This window comes from Cervus elaphus, chromosome 15 (genome assembly GCF_910594005.1).
Source record: "Cervus elaphus chromosome 15, mCerEla1.1, whole genome shotgun sequence".
Taxonomy (NCBI): domain Eukaryota; kingdom Metazoa; phylum Chordata; class Mammalia; order Artiodactyla; family Cervidae; genus Cervus; species Cervus elaphus.
In genome coordinates, this window is record NC_057829.1 from 41,041,923 (window position 1) to 41,069,283 (window position 27,361).

Here is a 27,361-nt window from a genome sequence, read left to right on the forward strand (position 1 = left end):
TTTGTTGTCATGTCTTTTTTAACCTGGAACAGTTACTTAGCGGTCCTTTGTCTTCCGTGACGGTAACATTTTTTAAGAATGCAAGCCAGTTATTTTATACAGTATTCCTCAATTTGAAGTTATCTGACATTTTCTCATTATTAGATTTAGGTGATGCATCTCTGGCCAGACTTCTACATAAATGATAATGTTTCCTTTCTCAGGCTCCCACATTCAGAAGCATGATATATCTGACCTTACTTGCCATTAGTAATGTTGGTTTTAATCACCTGGTCAAGATGTTGTCTGGATTCTTCATTGTATTGTCACGATTTCCCTCTTTACAACAAATAAACAAACTGTGGGGAGATACTTGAATACCATGCAAGTTTCTTACTTCCCATAAAATTCTCTACTCCCCCTCTAGAGGTAACTGGTCTTTGCTATTTATAGTTGTGGTATGGAAGTTTTCCAATTTCATCACTTACTGGACATTATCATTTTGCATGGCTTCCCTGTGGCTCAGCAGTAAAGAATCTGCCTGGAATGCAGGAGACGTGGGTTTGATCCCTGGGTCGGGAAGATCCCCTAGGAAGGAAATGGCAACCCATTCTAGTATTCTTGCCTGAATAGGGGAGCCTGGCAAGCTACAGTCCATGGAGTCACAAAAAGTCAGACATGACTGACTAAACATCAACAGTAGCAGTCATCCTGCACGGTACTGTAAAGAACCCTTACCGTCTCATGTCTTTCTGTCTAGCTATATCAGTGTGGGCTAATGGGCTTCTTCTTTACTCAGTGGCTTATAGCCCATTACAACTCTTAGGTTATTTTGTTGTTGTTTGTATTTAATTTTTTTTTAATTTAATGCAGTTTTAAAGTTAACTTTTCATTTACAGTTATTAAAAAAAATACTATATTCCCAGTGTTGTACAGTGCATCCTTGAGTTTATCTTATACCCAATAGTTTGTCGGAGAAGGCAGTGGCACCCCACTCCAGCACTCTTGCCTGGAAAATCCCATGGATGGAGGAGCTTGGTAGGCTGCAGTCCATGGGGTCGCTGGGAGTTGGACACGACTGAGTGACTTCACTTTTCACTTTTTACTTTTATGCATTGGAGAAGGAAATGGCAACCCACTCTAGTGTTCTTGCCTGGAGAATCCCAGGGACGGGGGAGCCTGTGGGCTGCCGTCTATGGGGTCGCACAGAGTCGGACACGACTGAAGCAGCTTAGCAGCAGCAGCAATAGTTTGTACCTCCCACTCTCCTACCCCTATACTGCCCCCCTACCCCAGCTCCACGGGTAACCACTAGCTTGCTCTCTGTATCTGTGAGTCATCTTTTTTTTGTCATATTCACTAGTTTGTTGTATGTTTTTAGATTCCACAGAAAGTGGTATCATATAGTGTTTATCTTTCTGACTAATTTCATTTCACATAATACCCTCCAAATCATACATGTTGCTACAAATGGCAAAATTTTTTTCTTTTTTATGGCTAAGTAGTATTCCATTGTATATATGTACCACATCCTCTTTATCCATCCATCTACAACCTTTATGTTTTTTGATGTTTGTATTGTTCCAGGTTCTGATATTGGGAGCCCCTTCATCCTGGCTTTGGTGTCTTTTGGATGTGGCCTTATCATTTTTGTGTGCTCTTCTTTACTTCCTGACATACTAGTGTTCCAGACTCATGTTGGACCTTCTGTGCCCTTATCTATGTCTCTCGGGAGGCTAGGTTTCTCTTAACGGAGAAACAATATATAGAAACCAAGATACGGGCATTTGTTATTTTCATTGGTCCTGGGTGACATTCACAGATTCATTTACACTTCAGTTGAACAGGCATAAGCCAAAGTAAGTTTATTGGTATTTCACCAACAAAACAAAGAAACAAACAAAGTCTTCTGTATTCTGTGGGTTAATGCAGATAAATTATTTCTCACTAGTCATTTGCATTTCATTTTGTTAGAATTCGACTGAAAAAATGTTGACATTTCTTCAAGGTTTGTGTCACTGCGTCTTTCTAATTGCAGATTGTGATGATAAAGCAAAGTGTGCATTTCCTTATGAGTGAGTAAAGTATGTTGTGGTTCCTAGAGTTTTGCCAGGCTTTTCTTAGAACCCTCTGTCAATTGACAACAGTGTCCACAGAAATTTATAACTTCCCATCTATTTTTGAAAATGTCTACTTTCATTTCACTTAGTTAAAATTATTCTTAAATGTCCCTTGAGAATTCTTCTTTGACTCATTTCCTATTTAGAAGCGTATTGTTTAATCTCCAAGTATTTTGAGATTTTTCAAGTATCTTTCTGTTTTCAATTCTAGTTTAATTCCTTGATAGTCTGAGAAGAGATAATTGTATGATTTCTGTTCTTTTAAATTTGTTAAGGTATGACTCAGAATGTGGCCTGCTTTAGTGAATATTCCATGTAAGGGTATAGAACTCTAGGTTTTCTTTTTCTTTTTTTTTTCTTCTCTTGACATTTTAAATATTTCATTGCACTGTCTTCTTGAGTTGCATGGTTTCTGTGAAGTCCAGGGTAATTCTTATCTTTGCTTGTCTATAGGTAATTGGTTTTTTTCTTCTATTTTCTTTCAAGGTTTTTTCCTTAATACTCTGTTTTTTGTAGTTTGAAAATTATGTATATAGATATAGTTTTTTGGTCACTTACCCTGCTTGGTGTTCTTTGAACTTCCTGGGTCTGTGGTTTGGTGTCTGATGTTATTTTGGAGAAATTTTCAGTCGTTAGTGTTTCAAGTGTCCTCCTGTTCCTTTCTTTGTTTCTTTTTCTTCTCCTTCTTGTATTCCCTTTTTGCATGTGTTGCATCGTTTATAGTTGTTCCACAGTTCTTTGATATTCTGTTATTTTTTGGTCTGTTTTTTTGGGGAGGGGAGGTCGTTTGTTTACGTTTCAGTTCTGGAGATTTTTCCTGACATGATCCACAAGCTCAGAAGTGCTTTATTCAGCCCTGTCTAGTCTACTAATGAGTTCAACCAAGGCACTTTTCATTTTTGTTTTAGTGTTTTTGATTTCTAGTATTTCATTTTGCTTCTTTCTTAGAATTTCTCTCTGCTTATGTAATATATCTGTTCTTGCATATTGTTTACACTGCCCATCAGAGCCCATAGCATATTATTAAGAATACTTGTTTTAAATTCCCAGTCTAATAATCCCATCACCTCTGCTATATGAGTCTGGTTTCTGATGTTTACTCTTGTCTCTTCACTGTTTTTTGTCTTTAGTGTGCCTTGTAATTTTTTCTTGCTAAACCACATATAATATACTGGGTAAAAGGAATTGCTGTAAGTAGGCCTTTAGTATTTGCCAACAATGGTCTGTATAGTCAAAGTTGTGGTTTTTTCCAGTTGTCATATATGGATGTGAGAGTTGGACCATAAAGAGTGCAGAGCGCCAAAGAATTGATGCTTTTGAATTGTGATGCTGGAGAAGACTCTTCAGAGTTCCTTGGACTGCAGGGAGATCAGACCAGTTAATCCAACCCTGAATATTCACTGGGAGGGCTGATGCTGAAGCTGAAGCTGAAGCTCTAATACTTTGGCTGCCTGATACAAGGAGCCAACTCATTGGAAAAGACCCTGATGCTGGGAAAGATTGAAGGCAAAAGGAGAAGGGAGGACAGAGGATGAGATGATTAGGTAGCATCACAATTCAGTGGACATGAATTTGAGCAAATTCTGGGAGATGGTGGAGGACGGAGGAGCCTGGCATGCTACAGTCAGTTGGGTTCCAAAGAGTCATATATATGACTTAGTGACTAAACAACAATTGTGGTGTTAAGGTGTGGGGTGAGAGGAAGTGTTCTGTAGTTCTGTGGTTAGCTTTGTTTCTCAGTGATCCTATGCTTCTGGACTGTAGATCTCACTTTCCTAGTGAGCTTTTGTCTTTGGACTTTGAACTTCACAAGTGCTTCTTAGTTGTTTTATAATTTAATTTTATTTCCCCTTTCCCTGACACGGAAGGCTAGATGGGGCTAGAATTTGCTATTTCCTTTCTTGGCTCACTAGACTCTGAAGAAACCCAAGTTTGAATTCTGATCAAACATTTTTTCTTGAAAGGCAAGTCTTGTTAAGAAGATACAGAATGCTCTGGCATATTTCAAAATGGTATTTTTCCTGTCCACTGGTTTAATCACGTCTTTTCCTCCATTGTTCACTGTGATGACCTGGTAAAGCTGGAGGTTAAAAAACTCACAAATATGGGAGTCCCCCATGACTGGTCACTTATAACAGTTTCTAAAATACTGATTACCTTCCTGTCTTCTCTGAAGGTGATTTCCGCCCCCCCCCCCCCCCCACCCCATTCTTTTCTGTTGTTAGGAACTCAGTGGATCTAAACACATATGATGGGATTCAGTCCATTGTGATTCTTAGACTCGGCTATCCCATCTTTGGCCATTAGGAGTCTTCAGGTTATTTTTAAAATTTTATTTTTATTGAAGTATAGTTGATTCACAGTACTGTGTAAGTTTCTGGTGTTTAGCAAAGTGATTCAGTTGTATGGGGTCACAAAAGGGTCAGACATGGCTGAGTGACTAAACAGTGGCAACAATGGTATATATATATGTATATATGTATGTTTATATAACATGTATATTCTTTTTCAGATTCTTTACCATTATAGTTTATTACAAGATATTGAGTATAGTTCCCTGTGCTATACAGTAAGACCTTGTTGTTTCTTTTACATATAGTAGTTTGTCCAAATTTTTTAAAAATTTAATTCAAATTCTTTGAGTCATGTACTCATTTCTGAGTTTCTCCAGTTCTAATGTGATTTCATGCCTTATGGTTTTTTTTTATTATTTTATCCTTTTAGTAGTCTATGTTTTTATCAGTTTTGTATTTCTGCTCTTCTGATATGCTTTAGTTTTTGTAGGGATGTCATTTTGTTCTGTATTTTTTTTCCCTAATAACTTGTATGAGATTTGACTCTGGACACAAAATGACATGTGGGTCATTTTGGAGTCAGTTTTCCTGAATTTTTTAGAAGGCATATAGTGATTCAGGATAGCATTTTTAACTTGATAGAATTGTTTTTATTATGTTTGCGAATTTAGTTAATTGCCTTCTGAGATCTCCTGGTTCTCTTATCATCCCTTTTATGGGAGCCTTCTCTTTGTGTTGTTTCTTTTGTACTTTTCCTTTTCAATTTGTATTCAGTGTCAGCACTTTTTCTTTCATTGTGAGGCTCTGTCATGCAAGGGAGGCCTGGTTGGCTACTTTCCAAGTTCAGAGAGATTTGTCTACCTCATCATCCTCAAACTTTATGCAGTATAGCTCCTTTGCTGTCATCTGTGGTTGGATTGATCAACTCTCCCACTGTCCCCAGTTTTACTTGTATTTTCAGATTTGCCTAGTGTTCTTTCCAGTGAGTATTTATTTGTTCTTTGGCTTGTAGAGGTTCATGTTAACAAGATAACCATTTTTCATCCCCATCAGGATCCCAGAATTGCAGGCATTGGTTTTATCTAATATGGTAGTGAGATTTCAGGCTTAAAAACAGGTTTAAAAATCTTCATAAAAACCAGTTATACCCTAGAATCTAGGGCTTAGGTTATCTGTCCAGCACTGGTCCTCACAGCTCAGTGCCTGTGGTAGTGACTGCTTAGTGCTCTTTCACGTCTAGTTCTTTCATTTCAGGCATGTGGGAACATTTAATTCCTTTCCTTTAAGTTAGGTGGTGTCATGTGACTGATTCTGGCCAGTGGGCTTTGGGGGGAAGTGTGTTATTTCTATACTGACATAGTGAAAAGTCCATGAAGGAGTCTCTGGCTTCTCTTCATCTGGAAGTAAATACCCAGCCATGTGTTTCATTTAATACAGAAACAGTGGTCAGCCTGAGTCCTTGGCTGACTGTGAAATAGATCCAGCTTCCTGTGTTGGACATTTTACATGAGACAAAAGTAGACTTTTGTTGTGCTGAGTCATTGAAATTTTGGAATTATTTGTTTCACAGCATAACTTAGACTGTACTATTCTAATATGGTAGCCACTAGCCATATGTAGCTACTGAGTGCTTAACATATGGCTAGTCCTAATTGAGATGTGCTTTAATTATAAAGTATATATCAAGTTTGGAAGTTTTAGCTGTGAAAAAAGAAAGTAAAATATCTTGTTAGTAATTTTTACATTTATTATACTGACATAACATTTTGAATCCATTGGTTAAAACAAAATCTGTAGACAGTGTTGTCTCTAGGTATACCACAGATTCTCCTCATTTTGTTTTTTGTTTTTTTAATTTTTTGAAAATTTTTTAATTAAAAAAATTTTTTTTAACTTTTTTTTTAGATTCTCCTCATTTTGAATGGTGCGGTTTAATGTGCCTCCTAACTGTGAAGAAATTATTATTATTTTTTTTTCAGTACTTTCTTTTATGGTCTTGTGATAATTAGGTAGATGATTTCTGCTTGTTCTGGAAAATTAGTAAACCCAAAATTGCTTTCCAGTGGGTTTTTTTTTACCCACTACTCCATACTTCTCTCCCTGTGCCTAATCCCCACCCTTTCAGTTATTGAAAATGACTTCACTGTCTTTCTTGGAGAGTTTGAAGGTACCAAATGCAAGTTCCGTGACCTCAGAGATCTCTTTTTATGAGATCTCCTCTCTTTCTCTCCTCTCCTGTCTCATAAGAACTTTCCCCTTTTTGAAAGCTAAATCTTTGTCCTCTGAGACCTCCCGCCCCTTGTCTATTTTGATATCCACCCTTCACAGACTGTTTCCAATTAGATTAAAATCCTGATCAAATTTCCTTGAAATTGAAAATATACCAGCAGAATCTTCCCTTGACACTGTTACTGCCTTGAAGTTATATACCATTCTTCTTCTCGTCTCTGAACTTCTCAAAATGATAGTCTAAACCTGAATAGCTTCTGTCACTTTTTTTAAACATACTTCTTCCTTGCTATTGCCATTTTGCCTGCAACTCTTCCTTTGAATTTGTCAGTGACCCATTTAGCAAATTTAACAGCTGCTTCCATGTTTTTTAAAATTATTGGTGCTTTCTGGAGTATTTGAAATTGTCACTACCTTTTTACTTTTTTTAAGAACCTCACTTTAAAAAATTTACCTTGCAATGCAAAATGTGGAAAATACAGAAAAATATAAAGAAGGTGATCATCTACTGTAATGTCATCTCTCAGAGATACCCAGTGTTAAATTTGGGACCATAGCTATTCCATTTTTTAAATGCATTAAATAAAAGAAGGATCATACTGTGTCTGTTGTTTTGATATCTGATTTTTTCTGTTTTAATATATTGTTACTGTCCTTATTCTTCTGTAGTACAATATGGTAGCCGCACAAATTGACAGTGTTAAACTGCCCAGGTAGAAATCCTGGCTCTAGATACTCACTAGCTGTGTGATCTTGAGCAAGTTGCTACTCTGGGTTTCAATTTCCTCATCTGGAAAATGAAGATAGCATTCTTATCTAATTCTTATCTATGTCCTAGGGTTGCTGTAAGTAATAAATGAGGTGTGAGTGTGTGTGTGTGTATGAGTGCTTAATTTGCTCAGTTCTGCCCGACTCATTGCGACCCTTTGGACTGTAGCCTGCCAGGCTCTTCCGTACATGGGATTTTTCAGGCAAGAAATACTGGAGTATGTTACCATTTCCTTCTCCAGGGGATCACCCCAACCCAGGGATCAAACCCATGGTCTCCTGTGTCTCCTGTGTTGCAGGCAGATTCTTTGCCCAGTGAGCCATCAGGGTAGTCTAATGAATGAGACAGTATATAAAAAATAATTCTTGGCACTTAATGTTGACTGTCATAATAACATGTGAATTTACTATAGTTTATTTAAATTATTTCTGTTTTATTTCTTTTGCTATCATTATTATAAGACCATTCATAAACCTAAATGCATGTCATGATTTTTTATTGTTTTTATTAGTGAAATATGAAATCTTTCATATTTCATGATTGTTCCCACTAGCCCAGCAATTTTAGTAAGAGAAATCATATTTCACTGATAAAGAAATACTAAAAAAAAAAAAAAAAAAAAAATCAATTCTGACAAAATGTGGTCCGCGGGAGAAGGGAATGACAAATCAATTCAGTATTCTTGCCTTGAGAACCCCATGAACAGTATGAAAAGGCAAAAAGGTAGAACACTGAAAGATGAACTCCCCAGGTCTATAGGTGCCCAATATGCTACTGGAGAAGAGTGGAGAGATAACTTCAGAAAGAATGAAAAACAGTTCAGTTCAGTTGTATCTAACTCTTTGCGACCCTGTGGACTGCAGCACACCAGGCCTCCCTGTCCATCACCAACTCCTGGAGTTTACTCAAACTCATGTCGAGTCAGTGATGCCATCCAACCGTTTCATCCTCTGTTGTCCCCTTCTCCTCCCACCTTCAATCTTTCCCAGCATCAGGTCTTTTCAAATTAGTCAGCTCTTCGCATCAGGTGGCCAACGTACTGGAGTTTCAGCTTCGGCATCAGTCCTTCCAATGAATATTCAGGACTGATTCCTTTAGGATGGACTGGTTTGATCTCCTTGTAATCCAAGGGACTATCAAGAGTCTTCTCCAACACCATAGTTCAAAAGCATCAGTTCTTCGGCACTCACCTTTCTTTATCGTCCAACTCTCACATCCGTACATGACTACTGGAAAACCTGTAGCTTTCACTAGACGGACTTTGTTGACTTTCTGCTTTTGAATATGCTTTCTAGGTTGGTCATAACTTTTCTTCCAAGGAGCAAGTGTCTTTTAATTTTGTGGCTGCAGTCACCATCTGCACTGATTTTGGAGCCCAAAAAAATAAGTCTGTCACTGTTTCCCCATCTATTTGCCATGAAGTGATGGGACCAGATGCCATGATCTTACTTTTCTGAATGTTGAGTTTTAGGCCAACTTTTTCACTCTCTTCTTTCACTTTCATTAAAGAGACTCTTTAGTTCTTCTTCGCTTAGCCAAAGTGAAAACAATGCCCAGTTGTGGATGTGACTGGTGATGGAAGTAAAGTCTGATTCTGTAAAGAACAGAATTGTGTAGGAGCCTGGAATGTTAGGTCCATGAATCAAGGTAAATTGGAAGTGGTCAAGCAGGAGATGGCAAGAGTGAACATTGACATTTTAGAAATCAGTGAACTAAAATGGAAAGGAATGGGCGAATTTAATTCAGATGACCATTGTATCTACTACTGTGGGCAAAAATTCCTTAGAATAAATGGAGTGACCCTCACAGTCAACAAGAAAGTCCAAAATGCAGTACTTGGATGCAGTCTCAAAAATGACAGAATGATCTCTGTTTGTTTCCAAGGCAAACCATTCAGTATCACAGTAATCCAAGTCTGTGCCCCAACCAGTCATGCTGAGGAAGCTGAAATTGAATGGTTCTATGAAGATCTACATAGATCTGTAGGTCTGTGAAGATCTACATAGTCCTGTAGGACTGCCTAGAACTAACATGCAAAAAAGATGTCCTTTTTCTTCATAGGGGACTGGAATGCAAAAGTAGGAAGTCAAGAGATACCTGGAGTAATAGGCAAATTTGGCCTTGGGGTACAAAATGAAGCCGGAGAAAGGCTAACACAGTTTTTCGGAGAGAATGCACTGGTCATAGCAAACACCCTCTTTCAATAACATAAGAGATGACTCTACACATGGACATCACCAGATGGTCAATACAGAAACCAGATTGATTATATTTGCAGCCAAAGATGGAGAAGCTCTGTACTGGCAGCAAAAACAAGACCAGGAGCTGACTGTAGCTCAGGTCATAAACTCCTTATTGGAAAATACAGTTGTATTTTGAAGAAAGTAGGGAAACGACTAGACCATTCAGGAATGACCTAAATCAAATCCCTTACAATTATACAGTGGAAGTGACAAATAGATTCAAGGGATTAGATCTGATAGAGTTCCTGAAGAACTATGGACAGAAGTTCGTGACATTGTACAGGAGACAGGGATCAAGACCATCCCCAAGAAAAAGAAATGCAAAAAGGCAAAATGGTTATCTGAGGAGGCCTTACAAATAGCTGAGAAAAGAAGAGAAGCGAAAGGCAAAGGAGGAAAGGAAAGATGCACCATCTGATTGGAGAGTTCCACATAATAGCAAGGAGAAATAAGAAAGCCTTGCTCAATGATCATTGCAAAGAAATAGAGGAAAATAATAGAATGGGAAAGACTAGAGATCTCTTCAAGAAAATTAGAGATACCAAGGGAACATTCATGCAAAGATGGGCACAATAAAGAACAGAAATGGCATGGACTTAACAGAAGCAGAAGATATTAAGAAGAGGTAGCAGGAATACACAGAAGAACTATACAATAAAGATCTTCATGATCCAGATAACCACCATGGTGTGATCGCTCACCTAGAGCCAGACATCCTGGAATGGGAAGTCAAGTGGGCCTTTGGAAGCATCACTACAAACAAAGTTAGTGGAGGTGATAGAATTCCAGTTGAGCTATTGCAGATTCTAGAAGCTGATGCTGTGAAAGTGCTGCACTCAATATGCCAGCAAATTTGGAAAACGCAGCAGTGGCCACAGGACTGGAAAGGTCAGTTTTCATTCCAGTCCCAAAGAAGGACAATGCCAAAGAATGTTCAAACTGTCACACAACTACACTCATTTCACACGCTGACAAAATAATGCTCGAAATTCTCCAAGCCAGGCTTCAACAGTACATGAACCATGAGCTTCCAGATGTTCAAGCTGGATTTAGAAAAGGCAGAGGAACCAGAGATCAAATTGCCAACATCTGTTAGATCATCGAAAAAGCAAGAGAGTTCCAGAAAAACATCTGTTTCTGCTTTATTAATTACACAAAAGCCTTTGACTCTGTGGATCGCAATAATCTGGAAAATTCTTAAAGAGATGGGAATACCAGACCACCTGACCTGCCTCCTGAGAAATCTATATGCAGGTCAAGAAGCAATAATTAGAACTGGACATGGAGCAACAGATTAGTTCCAAACTGGGAAGGGAGTACGTCACGGCTGTATATAGTTACCCTGCTTATTTAACTTATATGCAGAGTACACCATGCGAAATGCCGGGCCGGATGAAGCACAAACTGGAATCAAGATTGCTGGACGAAATACCAGTAACCTCAGATATGCAGATGACACCACCCTTATGGCAGAAAGCGAAGAAGAACTAAAGAATCTCTTGATGAAAGTGAAAGGGGAGAGGAAAGATTTGGCTTAAAACTCACCATTCAGAAAACTGAGATCATGGCATCTGTTCCCATCACTTCATGGAAAATAGATGGGGAAACAATGGAAACAGTGACAGACTTTGTTTTCTTGAGCTCCAAACACTGGATGGTGACTGCAGCCACAAAATTAAAAGACCCTTGCTCCTTGGAAGAAAAGTTATGACCAACCTAGACAGCATATTAAAAGGCAGAGAGGTTACTTTGCCAACAAGGGTCTGTGTAGTCAAAGCTTTGGTTTTTCCAGTATTCATGGCTCGATGTGAGAGTTGGACCATAAAGATAGCTGAAAGTGAAAGTGGTTCAGTTGTGTCCGACTCTGTGTGACCCTGTGGACTATAGCCTACCAAGCTCCTCCATCCATGGGATTTTCCAGGCAAGAGTACTGGAGTGAGTTGCCATTTTCTTCTCCAGTGGATCTTCCCGACCCAGGGATCGAACCCGGGTCTCCCTCATTGTAGGCAGACACTTTACTGTCTTAGCCACCAGGGAAACTTAAAGATAGCTGAGTGCCGAAGAATTGATGCTTTTGAACTGTGGTGTTGGAGAAGACTCTTGAGAGTCCCTTGGGCTGGTCAGACCAGTCAGTGCTAAAGGAAATCAGTCCTGTATATTCATTGGAAGGGCTTATGCTGAAGCTGAAGGTCCAATACTTTGGCCACTTGATGCGAAGAACTGACTCACTTGAAAAGACCCTGATGCTGGGAAAGATTGGGGGCAGGAAGAGAAGGGGACGACAGAGGATGAGATGGTTGGATGGCATCACCGACTTGATGGACATGAGTTTGAGCAAGCTCTGGGAGTTGGTGATGGACAGGGAAGCCTGGCCTGCTATAGTCCATGGGTTCAAAGAGTCAGACACGACTGAGATACTAAACTGAATTGAATCCCAGATGGCACAGTGGTAAGGAATCTTCCTACCAATGCAAGAGACGTGAATTCCATCTCTGGGTCTGTAAAGTTCCTTGGAGTAGGAAGTGGCAACCTGCTCCAGTATTCTTGCCTGGAAAACTCCATAGACAGAGGAGCCTTGCAGGCTCCAGTCCACGGGTTTGCAAAGATTCGACATAATTGAGCACACATATGCACACACATTCTAAGTGCTATACCTACATTAATTCCTTTAAGTCTCACCATTCAGATACGTGTAATTATTCTATTTTACATATTGGGTACCAGGGAGGTTAAGCCACCTGGCCCAGACTTTATTTTCTTGGGCTCCAAAATCTCTGCAGATGGTCATTGCAGCCATGAAATTAAAAGAAGCTTGCTCCTTGGAAGAATGGAGCAAACCCAGAAAGCATATTAAAAAGCAGAGAGATTACTTTGCCAACAAAGGTCTGTATAGTCAAAGCTATAAACACGGTAGTCATGTACAGATAGGAGAGTTGGACCGTAACGAAGGCTGAGTGCCTAAGAATTAATGCTTTTGAACTACGGTATTGGAGAAGACTCTTGGGAGTCCCTTGGACTGCAAGGAGATCAAACCATTCAATCCTAAAGGAAATCAGTCCTGAATACTCATTGGAAGGACTGATGCCGAAGCTGAAGCTCCAATACTTTGACCACCTGATGTGAAGTGCTGACTCATTGGAAACGACTCTGATGCTGGGAAAGATTGAAGGCAGGAGGAGAAGGGGAGGACAGAGGATGAGATAGTTGGATGGCATCACCCACTCATGGACGTGAGTTTGAGCAAGCTCCAGGAGATGGTGATGGACAGGGAGGCCTGGTGTGCTGCAGTCCATGGGGTGGCAAAGAGTTGGACACGACTGGGGAACTGAACAACAGCAACAGCAAATCTGTTGGAGCCAGGTTTCCAACCTTGGTACTTAGTTTGGCTCCAGAGTCCTTGTTCTTAGCCATGTGTTCTTTTCTTTGTCCTCTCCTTCTTAAAGGAATGGTAGATTGATTTCAGACATCTTGGCTGTCGGGATTTCTGTATTAAGACGGACTCTGAAATCTTTGATGCTTGATTGTAAGGAAGACTAAAACGAGTATGATATCTGCTATGGACATTGGCTTCATGGGTGGCGGAAGATTTATCATCTGGTTCAGACCATGTGTTGATTATTAAGCTCCACTACTCTAGAATCTGGGCCCCAGGTGGCACAATGGCCAGGCACAGTGCACCCTCCCAGCCGTGTGCACCCCAGCTCTCCCAGTAATACAGCCATCTGAGCCTGTACCCCTCCTCCTTGCACACTATCAATCCTGGCCAGTCTTCAGAAGGACCATTTTAAATTCAGCCCACAGTGATCTTTCCACCTCTGAAGCAAGTTTGGTTTGGTTTTTTTTTTTTGCTTCTCAGTTAATCATCATGTATGGTAGTATGACAGTGTTTGTATTGTCATCTGGTACTATTGTTTAAGATTTAATATATAATGGCTTACCTCCTCAAGTTGATTAAATGTTGCTTGCCGGCAGGGAACTGTGTCTTGAATGTTTTAAAATTTACTATAGTGCCCTCAGGAAGTATTATATTATCAAGTAATCTTTTATTTCTCTCTTTCAATCTCACTTGCCTGTTGAGAATAGAACTGTTCTCTGAAGTTCAAACATACCTAGCTTCACAAACTTAGTCCCTAAAGTATAGGTATGTTTTGCAAGAAGGTGGATAATCCGTAGTCAGGCTGTTGGATTATATGCATTATATTGAGATAATTGCTTCTGATTTGCTGTCTGAAACTTCAAAACCTGCTGTTGCTTCTTTTAAAATCTTGATTGCCCTGGTTGTTGCTTATCCTGCTTACAACCCCCTCCCTTAGGTATGTGACTCACGATTTAAAAGACAGTGTTGTCTGGTAATTAGCTCCGTACCCCTCATCACATAGAGATGAGAACTTAAATGCAAGCTTCCCAGCTAAAACTTCTTCTCTGTATGTTTACCCACCCATGAACATGTAGCAACATTGTCCCTTTTAAAGGAAATATCTGTAGTCCACCTCCCACCCCTGTTGGAAATGATTAGTTTGCATATGCCTGTACATGTGATGAATTTTATATGAATTTAAATTCTCTTAATTGAAAGTTTTATTTTCTATAGTTTCTAGAATGTCATTTATTTAATTTCATTGATGCACACATTTGGATGAATGACAATTGAATAATAAAGGTAATTTCAAGTTTTTAGTAAATAATAAAGCCAAATATTGAACACAGGTTAATTGGATTAAATTCTGACAACCAGTACATCCTTAGGTAATAGGATAGTTATCCATTTTCAGGATATGTAATTATTTTTTTAAGGAAACTATTTATGTTTTAAAGGAATTCATTCCATCCTTACTTCCTTGCCTTAGTAATCCTGAAAATATGGGTGTGCATTCTTTAGGAAGTAGATCTGAGAAACAGATTTTAAAACATTCTTTTATTTTTTTTTTAATTTTTTTTATTGAAAGATAATTGCATTACAGAATTTTGCTGTTTTCTGTCAAACCTCAGCCTGAATCAGCCATAGGTGTACATATATCCCCTCCCTTTTGAACCTCCCTCCCATCTCCCTCCCCATCCCACCCCTCCAGGTTGATACAGTAATACATTCTTCTATTGGCTAAGTAGGATGTTTTAAAATCCTATTGGTATTACTATATATATATATATCTTAGCGGTATCAGAAACTTTGCAACTTATAGTATAATTGAGTTACTAAACAAATTTTTTAAAGCCCATATGCCTTTGAATTGATTATAATACTCTGTTTATGAAGCACAGCTGTAATCTCTGGTCTGTTAAGCTAAGTGTAATTTTTGATCCTGTTGAATAACTTACAATTTATAGGAAAAAAAGTTTTAAAATCTACTGATGAAAGTAAGATCTCTGGGATTTCCTTGGAGATCTGTCAATATTTGATCTTAGTAATGTCTGTCCTACTGACATTGTAAACTGAAACCTATGTGTAAAATTACAACTTGTAATGTATAAAGTCTCTGTTTTCCCCAGTTTTTGTTTTTTTTTTAACCTGGCTCAGTTTTCATTCCAGTCCCAAAGAAAGGCAATGCCAAAGAATGTTCAAACTACTGCACACTTAACCATACTTACTTCAGTTTAAACTAAAATTTTTACTCTTAATTATCTATCCTGTATACAAAGGTACGTATGATGTAGATGTACATTTTACAGAGTTTTACTAAAAAAAAAGGAATCTGTCTGTCCCAGTTTCCTATCTCAAGAAATGTGATGGCAGCTTCTGAGATGCCCATGGCTTTTCCCTCCCAGAGAAAACCATCATCCTAAATTATTAAATACTGTTCTGTTAGTTTTCCTTAAGGTCTTCCACTTTTCTATTTTTCCTTTAGTATACATTTTCCTAGTGTTTCCTGTTTTTGAGTTTTATGTGAATGGAGTTATACTGTATATATGTATTCTTCTTAGACTTGTTTTGTTGTTGTTCAGCATTATGGTTTCGAGATTTCATTGATATTGATACTATTATCTGAGTTGTATTCATTTTTACTGCCATGTGGTAATTCTTTATATGAATATACTAGAATTTACCCATGTTACTGCTGTTGGACACTTAGGTTTGCTGTTAAGAAAATGCTGCTGTAAATATTCTTGTACATGCTTTCTGGCAGACGTGCAAAAGGTTTCCCAGGTTATATATATACTTTGAGGTAGGATTTTGGGGTCTTGGGTATATACACTGTCAATTTTACTTGGTAATGGCAAAAAAAAAAAATCTTGTAAACAGTTGTACATTACGCCAAATAAATAATTCTAGAGGAACAGATTTGTGAGAAGATGGAAAAACAAAATAATAAGTTCTGTTTCATGTATTTTGAGCTTAGCAATTTGTTGGAAATGTTGAGCAGCCATCCGAAATGTATTTATAGTTTGTAGCTCCACTCATCTTTGTTTTTTCCTGGGTTGACTCATTCAGGTGTCTCATCTTTACCTTCTCCTTGAAGTGATCTTATAAAAAGTGTTACATTATCACAACATAAAAATTATTTGATCATAATAGTAGATGTGTTCAGTTTTATACCTTCAGTCTCGGGCTGTCATATGCAGCCTTTTTATTTTTATAGACTTCAAAACATAGAGCTATGTTAAGCTAGTACAGGGATGATGTAAATGAGAAGCGAAGAGAGGGTGCTGTTATTATATGAGCAGACATGCATTCTAGGTAGCTGTTAGCAGGGGAAGAAAATAAGAAAACCTGGGGATGCAAGCTAAAACAAGCAGACAAGCAAATAAATAAGTAAATAAACACAACTCTCTTTTGGGACCATTTAGTACCAAAGCAAATAGCATTATGTATTAATAGCCTCTGATTTCACTATATTGTATCATAACTCTGTAACTGGTGTTCATAATGTTAATTCTAAATAATCTTTATTCTTCATTTGAGAAAGTGCAACAACGCACATTTAGAAGAAGTGGTGAACCCTTAGTACTCTAGAATCAATTCCTGATGATTCCTAATAGCAGAAATTTTGTTGTTTATATGTAGTGTGGTATGTTTGCCTATCACGTGAAAAAATGATCTATTGATAATCTCTCAAAATTCTACAGGAAAAAAATGAGTGGTGTAGATTTTTCTACTGACTGAATTGGATTTATTAAAATGAAAATATGGAAGTGATTTTTATGCTTCATTGTCAGAAGAATAAGGCTGCTGTGAACATTCATGTTCATTTCTTTGGGACAGATGCCCAGGAATGCAGTTTGTTACACGTAAGGGTATATTTAGTTTTTAAAGAAACTTTCAAACCATTTTCCAAAGTGGCTATGCCAGTTTATATTCTCAACGGCAGTGTATGAAAGATCTGTTTTCTTCACATTCTTGTCAGCACTTGGTATTGTCACTGTTTTTTATTTTAGCTGTTCCAGTGGGTGTGTTGGTAGTATCTCAGCATAGTCTTTTTTTTTCCCTCTTTCTGCTTTTTGGCTGTGCCACATGGCAGAGATTGTAACAGAAGACAGCAGATTAAATACATTGAAAGCAGATTATAGCAGTCTCTGAATGTCTTCCTAAAGAATTTGGACTTCATTTTGTACATAATTGGAAATCATTGAAAAATTTTAAAATGTACTTACATTTTTATTATTTTAGTAAGTTTTTAGGGTTGTGCTATGAATATTTTAGAACATTTCATCACCACTCCAAATTTACCATTCCTACTCCTTGCTGTAGGCAACTACTGCTTTGCTTTCTTGTTATCTCAGTTTGGCTTTTCTGAACATTTTGTATATATGGGATCATACAGTATGTAGTATTTTGCATCTGGCTTCTTTTATTTAGCATATTTTGAGGTGCATTCATGTTGTAACATGTATCAGTATTTTGTTCCTTTTTATTACCCGATAATATTCCACTGTTTGATGATGCCACCTTTTGTTTATCCATTCACCAGCTGATGGACACTAGGATTATTTCCAGCATTATGAGGAATGCTGCTGAGAACATTTGTATATGTCTTTTTGGGGAGAGGTGGCCCATGGCATGTGGGATCTTAGTTCCCTGACCAGGAATGGAACCCACACCTCCTGCAGTGGTAGCTCAGAGTCTCAACCACTGGACTGCCAGGGAATACCCTGCATACAAGTCTTTAAAGTGAAAGTCGCTCAATTGTGTCTGACTCTTTGCAACTCCTCAGACTATAGCCCTGCAGGCTCCTCTGTCCATGGAATTCTCCAGGCCAGAATACTGGAGTGGGTAGCTGCTCCCTTCTCCAGGGGTCTTCCCAACCCAGGGATCAAACCCAGGTCTCCTGCATTGCAGGTGGATTCTTTACTGTCTGAACCACCAGCGAAGCCCTATGTAAGTCTTTATATAGACACTTATTTTCATTTCTCTTGGGTAGGTTCCTATGGAGGGAATTTTGGATCTTGTGGTTAGGTTTTGCTTACATTTAACTTTTTAAGAAATTGGCAAGCTTTTCTCCAAAGTGGCTGCATCATTTTACAGCAGTGTATGGGAGTTCCAATTTCTCCATTTCGTTACCAACATTGAATGTTGTCTGTCTTTCTGAGAATAGCCATTATAGTGGGTATGTAGTGATATATCATAGATTTCATTTGTGTTTCCTAATGACTTAGGATGTTTATAATCTTTTCATGAAGCATGGTTGTATTTTACAAACATGAGTGCAGTGCAAGAGATAAGAATGGAGATGTGCACCACAAAAGATGAGAGACTGTACTAGACGTGTGTAGAGTTGAGGGAGACAGATTTCAAAGATACATCAAAATTAGAACAGGCAGCATGTAATAACTGCCTCATATAATGAGTAAAGCAGAGGGATGTGGGACTAGTGACCCAAAGATTTTCATCATTGACTATTAAGTAGATGGTGTTGTCATTAGCCAGAAAATCGAGTATGGGTGCACAAACATTTTTTTTGTTGGTAGATGATCATTTTTATATTCTGTTCTCTTGATATATCACTGGAATAAGTATTTAATACAGCTGTTTGATAGTTTAGAAATATGTTATCTAGTTCAAAAGAAGGCTCTGGATTGAAATATAAATTTGGGAGAGTTACCACTGTATAAATAACAGTTGAATTCATTGAAATAAATAGTGTATCTATTCCTAAATGGCTGTATCCACTGTGTTACTTTTGGTCACTGAAAACTGCATAAATAATAAAAGGGTAAATTTTGTTGTTGTTGTTCAGTCGCTAAGTCATGTTCGACTCTCTGTGACCCCATGAACTGGAGCACTCCAAGCTCTTCCACTGTCTCCCGGAGTTTGCTCAAATTCACGTCCATTGAGTCAGCTATCTAACCATCTTATTCTCTGCCACCCCTTTCACGTTTTGCCTTCAGTCTTTCCCAGCATCAGGCTCTTTTCCAATGAGTCGGCCCTTCAGATCAGGTGACTAAAGTATTGGACTGCTGCTTCAGCAGCAGTCCTTCCAATGAATATTCAGGGTTGGTTTCCTTTAGGATTGACTGGTTCGATCTCCTTAAGATCCAAGTTAATAAAATGATTCTAGAATTATTTCATTTAGGTATAGAAGCATCAAAATTTTAGAGAATCAAAATTCCCCAAGCTCGGCTTCAAAAGTACGTGAACTGAGAACTTCCAGCATCTGGAAGGAAAGGCGGAGGAACCAGAGAGCAAATTGCCAGCATCTGTTGGATCATAGAAAAAGCCAGAGAATTCCAGAAAAACATCTCCTTTTGCTTTATGGACTGCATCAAAGCCTTTGACTCTGTGGATCACAACAAACTGGAAAATTCTTAAAGAAATGGGAATACTAGATCACCTGACCTGCCTCCTGAGAAACCTGTATGCAGGTCAAGAAGCAACAGTGAGAACTGGACATGTAACAACAGACTGATTCCAAATTGGGAAAGGAGTACGTCAAGGCTGTATATTGTCACCCTGCTTATTAAACATATATGCAGAATACATCATGTGAAATGCCGGCAGAATGAAGCACAAGATGAAATAATAAACCTTACATATGCAGATTATACCACCCTTATGTCTTCCCTGCTGTCTCAGCTGGCAAAGAATCTGCCTGCAATCTAGGAGACCTGGGTTCAATCCCTGGATTGGGAAGATCCCCTGGGGGAGGGCATGGCAACCCACTCCAGTATTCTTGCCTGGAGAATCCCCATGGACGGAGGAGCTTGACAGGCTGCAGTCCATGGGGTCGCAAAGAGTTGGACACGACTGAGCGACTAAACTGAACTGAAATAGCATCACCACAGACCCAGGTTTTTTCCATCTTTTAGTGCTGTCATTGCTTTTCTGTTGGGTTGTCCTCTTAGACTTTCTCTTTCCTCATGGTCCTAAGATGGCTGTCATAGTTTTGTTTTGTTTTTTTTTTTTAGTTGGAGGCTAATTACTTCACAACATTTCAGTGGGTTTTGTCATACATTGATATGAATCAGCCATAGAGTTACACGTATTCCCCATCCCGATCCCCACTCCCACCTCCCTCTCCACCCGATTCCTCTGGGTCTTCCCAGTGCACCAGGCCCGAGCACTTGTCTCATGCATCCAGCCTGGGCTGGTGATCTGTTTCACCGTAGATAATATACATGCTGTTCTTTCAAAACAGCATGTTTCAAAAGAACAGAGTTCAAAAGTCTGTTCTGTACCTCTGTGTCTCTTTTTCTGTTTTGCATATAGGGTTATCATTACCATCTTTCTAAATTCCATATATATGTGTTAGTATGCTGTAATGTTCTTTATCTTTCTGGCTTACTTCACTCTGTATAATGGGCTCCAGTTTCGTCCATCTCATTAGAACTGATCCAAATGAATTCTTTTTAACGGCTGAGTAATATTCCATGGTGTATATGTACCACAGCTTCCTTATCCATTCATCTGCTGATGGGCATCTAGGTTGCCTCCATGTCCTGGCTATTATAAACAGTGCTGCGATGAACATTGGGGTGCATGTGTCTCTTTCAGATCTGGTTTCCTCAGTGTGTATGCCCAGAAGTGGTATTGCTGGGTCATATGGCAGTTCTATTTCCAGTTTTTTAAGGAATCTCCACACTGTTTTCCATAGTGGCTGTACTAGTTTGCATTCCCACCAACAGTGTAAGAGGGTTCCCTTTTCTCCACACCCTCTCCAGCATTTATTGCTTGTAGACTTTTGGATAGCAGCCATCCTGACTGGCGTGTAATGGTACCTCATTGTGGTTTTGATTTGCATTTCTCTAATAATGAGTGATGTTGAGCATCTTTTCATGTGTTTGTTAGCCATCTGTATGTCTTCTTTGGAGAAATGTCTGTTTAGTTCTTTGGCCCAATTTTTGATTGGGTCATTTATTTTTCTGGAATTGAGTTTCAGGACTTGCTTGTATATTTTTGAGATTAATCCTTTGTCTGTTTCTTCATTTGCTATTATTTTCTCCCAATCTGAGGGCTGTCTTTTCACCTTACTTATAGTTTCCTTTGTAGTGCAAAAGCTTTTAAGTTTCATTAGGTCCCATTTGTTTAGTTTTGCTTTTATTTCCAATATTCTGGGAGGTGGGTCATAGAGGATCTTGCTGTGATTTATGTCGGAGAGTGTTTTGCCTATGTTCTCCTCTAGGAGTTTGATAGTTTCTGGTCTTACATTTAGATCTTTAATCCATTTTGAGTTTATTTTTGTCATAGTTCTACTTAACAATTCAAACCCAAAGTTGCCTGAAAAAAATACATATTTTCACTTGGGTGTCTTTTTTATCAGCCCAGGAAAACCTTTCCCAGAAGCTCTTCAGCAAAGTTAGTCTCTTGTCTTATTGGCCAGAATTGTATCAGACGCTTATTGTTAAAGCATTCATTGGCAGGAGGAATGGAAATTGCCACAATTGATTCAGTTCAGTCGCTCAGTCGTGTCCGACTCTTTGCGACCCCATGAATTGCAGCACGCCAGGCCTCCCTGTCCATCACCAATTCCTGGAGTTTACTCAAATTCATGCCCATCGAGTCGGTGATGCCATCCAACCATCTCATCCTCTGTCGTCCCCTTCTCCTCCTGCCCCCAATCCCTCCCAGCATCAGGGTCTTTTCCAGTGAGTCAACTCTTCACATGAGGTGGCCAGAGTATTGGAGTTTCAGCTTCAGCATCAGTCCTTCCAGTGAACACCCAGGACTGATCTCCTTTAGGATGGACTGGTTGGATCTCCTTGGTTTATACTAGAATTTTTTAACCGTGGTGTTAAATATTCTTTTGTCTTATTTCTTTTGAAAGAAACTTTTTTTCCCATGCCTTTTGATTCTTTGTTGATTAGACAGGTAAGTTTTTCTGGACAGCTTAGTTTCATATCACTAAGTTGTTCCTATTTAGTACTTCAGAGCAACTAATAATTGTTGAAATCATACTCTATATCATCAGTTCAGTTCAGTCGCTCAGTTGCAACCCCATGAATCACAGCACGCCAGGCCTCCCTGTCCATCACCAACTCCTGGAGCCCACCCAAACCCATGTCCATTGTGTTGGTAATGCCATCCAATCATCTCATACTCTGTTGTCCCCTTCTCCTGCCCTCAGTCTTTTCCAGCATGAGGGTCTTTTCAAATGAGTCAGCTCTCCCCATCAGGTGGCCAAAGTATTTAAGTATTGGAGTTAAAAGCTTTAACATCAGTCCCTCCAATAAACACCCAGGACTGATCTCCTTTAGGATGAACTGGTTGGATCTCCTTGCAGTCCAAGGGACTCTCAAGAGTCTTCTCCAACACCACAGTTCAAACGCATCAATTCTTCAGCACTCAGCTTTCTTTATAGTCCACTCTCACATCCATACATGGCTATTGGAAAAACCATAGCCTTGACTAGACAGACCTTTGTTTGCAAAGTAATGTCTCTGCTTTTCAATGTGCTGTCTAGGTTGGTCATAACTTTCCTTCCAAGGAGTAAATGTGTTTTAATTTCATGGCTGCAGTCACCATCTGCAGTGATTTTGGAGCCCAGAAGAATAAAGTCAGCCACTGTTTCCACTGTTTCCCCATCTATCTGCCATGCAGTGATGGGACCAGATGCCATGATCTTACTTTTCTGAATGTTGAGCTTTAGGCCAACTTTTTCACTCTTCTCTTTCACTTTCATCAAGAGGCTCTTTAGTTCCTCTTCACTTTCTGCCATAAGGGTGGTGTCATCTGCATATCTGAGGTTATTGATATTTCTCCCGGCAATCTTGATTCCAGCTTATGCTTCCTCCAGCCCAGGGTTTCTCATAATGTACTCTGCATATAAGTTAAATAAGCAGGGTGACTATATACAGCCTTGACGTACTCCTTTTCCTATTTGAACCAGTCTGTTGTTCCATGTCCAGTTGTAACTGTTGCTTCCTGACCTGCATATAGGTTTCTCAAGAGGCAGGTCAGGTGGTCTGGTATTCCCATCTCTTTCAGAATTTTCCACAGTTTATTGTGATCCACACAGTCAAAGGCTTTGGCATAGACAATAAAGCAGAAATAGATGTTTTTCTGGAACTCGCTTGCTTTTTCAGTGATCCAGTGGATGTTGGCAGTTTGATCTCTGGTTCCTCTGCCTTTCCTAAAACCAACTTGAACATCTGGAAGTTCACGGTTCATGTATTGCCGAAGTCTGGCTTGGAGAATTTTGAGCATTACTTTACTAGTGTGTGAGATGAGTGCAATTGTGCAGTAGTTTGAGCATTCTTTGGGGTTGCCTTTCTTTGGAATTGGAATGAAAACTGAGCTTTTCCAGTCCTTTGGCCACTGTTGAGTTTTCCAAATTTGCTGGCGTATTGAGTCCAGCACTTTCACAGCATCATCTTTCAGGATTTGAAATAGTTCAACTGGAATTCCATCAGCTCCACTAGCTTTGTTCGTACTGATGCTTTCTAAGGCCCACTTGACTTCACATTCCAGAATGTCTGGCTCTAGGTAAGTAATCACACCATCATGATTACCTGGGTCATAAAGATCTGTTTTGTACAGTTCTTCTGTGTATTCTTGCCACCTCTACTTAATATCGTCTGCTTCTGTTAGGTCAATACCATTTCTGTCCTTTATCAAACCCATCTTTGCATGAAATGTTCCTTTGGTATCTCGAATTTTCTTGGGCCAGGGGTAGCTCCTCACGGCCACGCCTCTGCGCAGTCCCTCACAACCGGTGAATTCTAGGATTCAATGAAAAATAAGAAACTTAGAGCTTGATATGAAAATATGCTTAGGCAGAAGAGTGCTATCATAGAATTATACACTAAAGTTCATTTGTATTTGGGATTTAATGCCATTGTATATATCTTTAGTTTATGAGAAAAGGCATCTTAAGTTTCAAAATCAAGCTTATATTCAATTTATAAATGAATGTTTGAAACAGAATCTATTTATAAGTTGACCTTCCCTTTCTGTATTAAGTAGATTACATTCTTTTTTATAGAAATGCATTCCAAACTAATCTAAATTATACTGTTATTGCTGCTGCTGCTAAGTCGCTTCAGTCGTGTCCAACTCTGTGCGATCCCACAGACGGCAGCCCGCCAGGCTCCCCCGTCCCTGGGATTCTCCAGGCAAGAACACTGGAGTGAGTTGCCATTTCCTTCTCCAATGCATGAAAGTGAAAATTGAAAGTGACGTTGCTCAGTCGTCCGACTCTTAGCGACCCCATGGACTGCAGCCTACCAGGCTCCTCCGTCCTTGGGATTTTCCAGGCAGGAGTACTGGAGTGGGGTGCCATTACCTTCTCCGAGATTATACTATTAGAGTTACAGTAAAACTATGCTATGGTTTTCTGAAGCATAATGTTTTGAGTTTTTCAGTTAATATACCAGAGGTTTTAATAGTAATTATACCCTTAGTTTAAGAGCCCCATTGAGGTATTTCGCAAAATGATTATTTTACAATTTTTTATTTTTTAAAATTTTTTAATTGCAGCTGTGATGTTTATAACAATACTTGTACAGTATGTGGGATGCTTTTTATGAATGCTAACAGAGGGAAATGAAGAAAGAAGTTTGAAGTGGTGGAAGGAAAAATGTATAATCAATATCTGATTTTGTGAATACTAAGAAATTACTACTTTATGACATCTGGTACACATTGAAAAGCTATCAGCTTTCCTGATAGCTTAGTTGGTAAAGAATCTGCTTGTGATGCAGGAGACCCCAGTTCGATTCCTGGGTCGGGAGGATCTGCTGGAGAAGGGATAGGCTACCCACTCCAGTATTCTGGCCTGGAGAATTCCATGTAATGTTTAGTCCATGGGGTTGCAAAGAGTCGGACACAGCTGAGCGACTTTCACTTTCACACGTTGAAAAACAATCTTAGATTTTGTCTTAGACTGAGTATCAAAACCATGTTTATACTAGTTTTTTTTTTAATCTTATTAATATAGCTGTTATTGGGTAATGTTCTAATACTTCAAAGATAGCTATGATATCCATAATTGATGTTTGTCACTGATGGATTCTGTGTGGTTAGTGATCTTTAAGCTATCCCAGTGCTTTAAGATTTAACCACTTTGATAATTTTGAAGGGCTTCAAAACTGAGAGGGATGTGTTCATTTTGATGGCAAAAAGAAAAAGATTTTTGTAAAGGCACTATGGGATTAAAATGAACGTTTCCCATGTTTGCAAATACTTATTAACTTTGAGGAAATACCATTGTTAGCTCTGAATTAGAAAGTATTAGAATATATCCAGAAGGATTCAGTTTTCATTTATTCTGAATCATTAAGAAGCTCAAATGTGTTTTTAAAAGAATTACCTTTTCCTTAATGTATTTTCTAGACCTAAGAAACTTGAAAATTTCAGGCACAAAATCTTTGGTGAAATTAATACTTAAAATTGTTTAGTGTTTGGTTTTGACTGGATCCGTTGTCACTATTAAACGCAGTTCATAGTGCTAAAAGCCTGTGGCACAGTATCTTATAAATTGAGTGATTAAAGTTGATGCAAGCATTTTGCCTATGTGAATTCAGTTTCTGTGCCTGTATGGTATAGATCTCTGCTTAAAGGACTGTAATTGCAAAAGTTAGACAAAGCTTTGCTTTGACTCACAATTTCTAGTATGTAAAAAGTGGCTTGCAGACCTGCATTGTGAAGCACATCCTGTCCTTTGATTGTCTTTTATTTTCCTGTTAGTAGTAAAGTCAAATCTTATGTGGTTTTCCTTAGCCGGTCTTAAATTCAATCCTTAGAAACGCTTTTCTGAAGTTTATGATTTGTCATGTCTTTGTACATGTGAGAGGATTGAAGGAGGATAGATCAGGGTCTTGGACTTTGCAGATGGTATGTTTGAAGAGTCTTTTTGATTATGTATTTTCCTTTTTAATTAATTTTAGATTTAGCCTAAAGCTTGTAACTTTTTTTTTCACATCAAGGAAAAAGTGTTGTAATAAATAGTGCTGTAATAAACAATGCTTGGTAAGTGGTTTACCTGCTAATTTTATTTATTATTTGATCCATTGGAAATATCTGGTAGAACTAGAATCAGGCCATATGTTTTTAAACATAGTCACTTTGACTGGACTTTAAAACTTTATGAGAATGCGTTAATGTGAGCTTTGTTTATTGTAGTGATTTCCTCCCTCTCTTCTTCCATAGCCCTTAGGGAAGAATTGGCAAAGAATGGCTTTGTAGGGAAATCTTTATGCCTTTTCTAAAGTGGAAACACAATGCATTTTTTTAATTATTATTATTGTTATAAGGTAAATTTTTTAAGACTATGATCATGGGGTGGGGGGAGGCGGGGAATGCTAAATACCAGGTCTCCATTACTACCCTCCTTTGTTACTCCGAATGATGGTCTAAGTTTTGGTCATATGAGTACCCTGAAAAATACCAGGGACTTGGTGAAGTTATAGGTAACTTCTGCATTGGGAAGACTGTTAAAGGCTTCTAAATGCAGACAGAGCATTACTAATTGCTTTCAGGGTTGGTCTGTCTTTAGTTGGACCATGAAAGATTTAGCATGGCCCTATGGCAGCCTGTCTGCTGAGTGGAGACTCTTGTCTTTAAGAAAGGCTATCTGATATGCTGGACCGTTTCAAGTTGCCCCAGTTTACATGAATTTAGTCATTATTGCCAAGACTACTAAACCTCAGTGTGACACAAATGATACTTCTAAATGGACTTGAAGACAAAGGCGTTTTGACCTTTCAGGGGGACATAAGTAATGTTCATACAGCTTAAAATTTTTCTTTTTACAATAGGAAACAGAATACTGTGCTATTTGAAGTTTCAGTTAAAAGATACCTTCAATGAAATTATTTTGTGATCCCTAAATAAGCAGCACACCTGTCTTTAAATAAATTAAAGATTTTAATAGCTTCCTTCTTTTATATTATGAACATTATCTCTTAAAGCAGTAGGTCACTAATGGCAGCAGTAACACAGCTGAAACCTACGCCATGGACGTAGAACTGGCAGTGCAATTAATTCTTGACCCTCACTGTTCCTGATATTCTAGGTTGACGTTTGCCTGAAATTAAAACTGCTAACTGAGACTTTGTGATAAAATTGAAATGTTAGCTGGGTGATCAAATATATTTTTCTCAAGTAGGAATCCTAATATTGTAGAGTTGTAAATTTTAGTGCTGCTTCTGATGTTCTTGTTTTTCAGTTAGAAATGTGATTTTTTCCCCCCACTAAAGCTTATTAGGCTGATACAGAAATTCACATGTGAGTAATTTTTTCCACAGATCTGTTATGTTATAAAGTTGAAAATACTCAAAATTTAGAACATCTTTGAGCAAAGGTTTGTAAAGTGATAGTTTCTAAAGTGCTATAGAACTTTACATTAAAAATATACAGTT

General features: G+C 38.5%; 1 protein-coding gene across 2 annotated transcripts in view; it reads left to right on the top strand.

The window, feature by feature from the left end:
• BMPR1A (bone morphogenetic protein receptor type 1A) overlaps positions 1–27,361 on the top strand; it is a 142,085-nt gene that overhangs the window by 58,215 nt on the left and 56,509 nt on the right. The window lies entirely within an intron of this gene.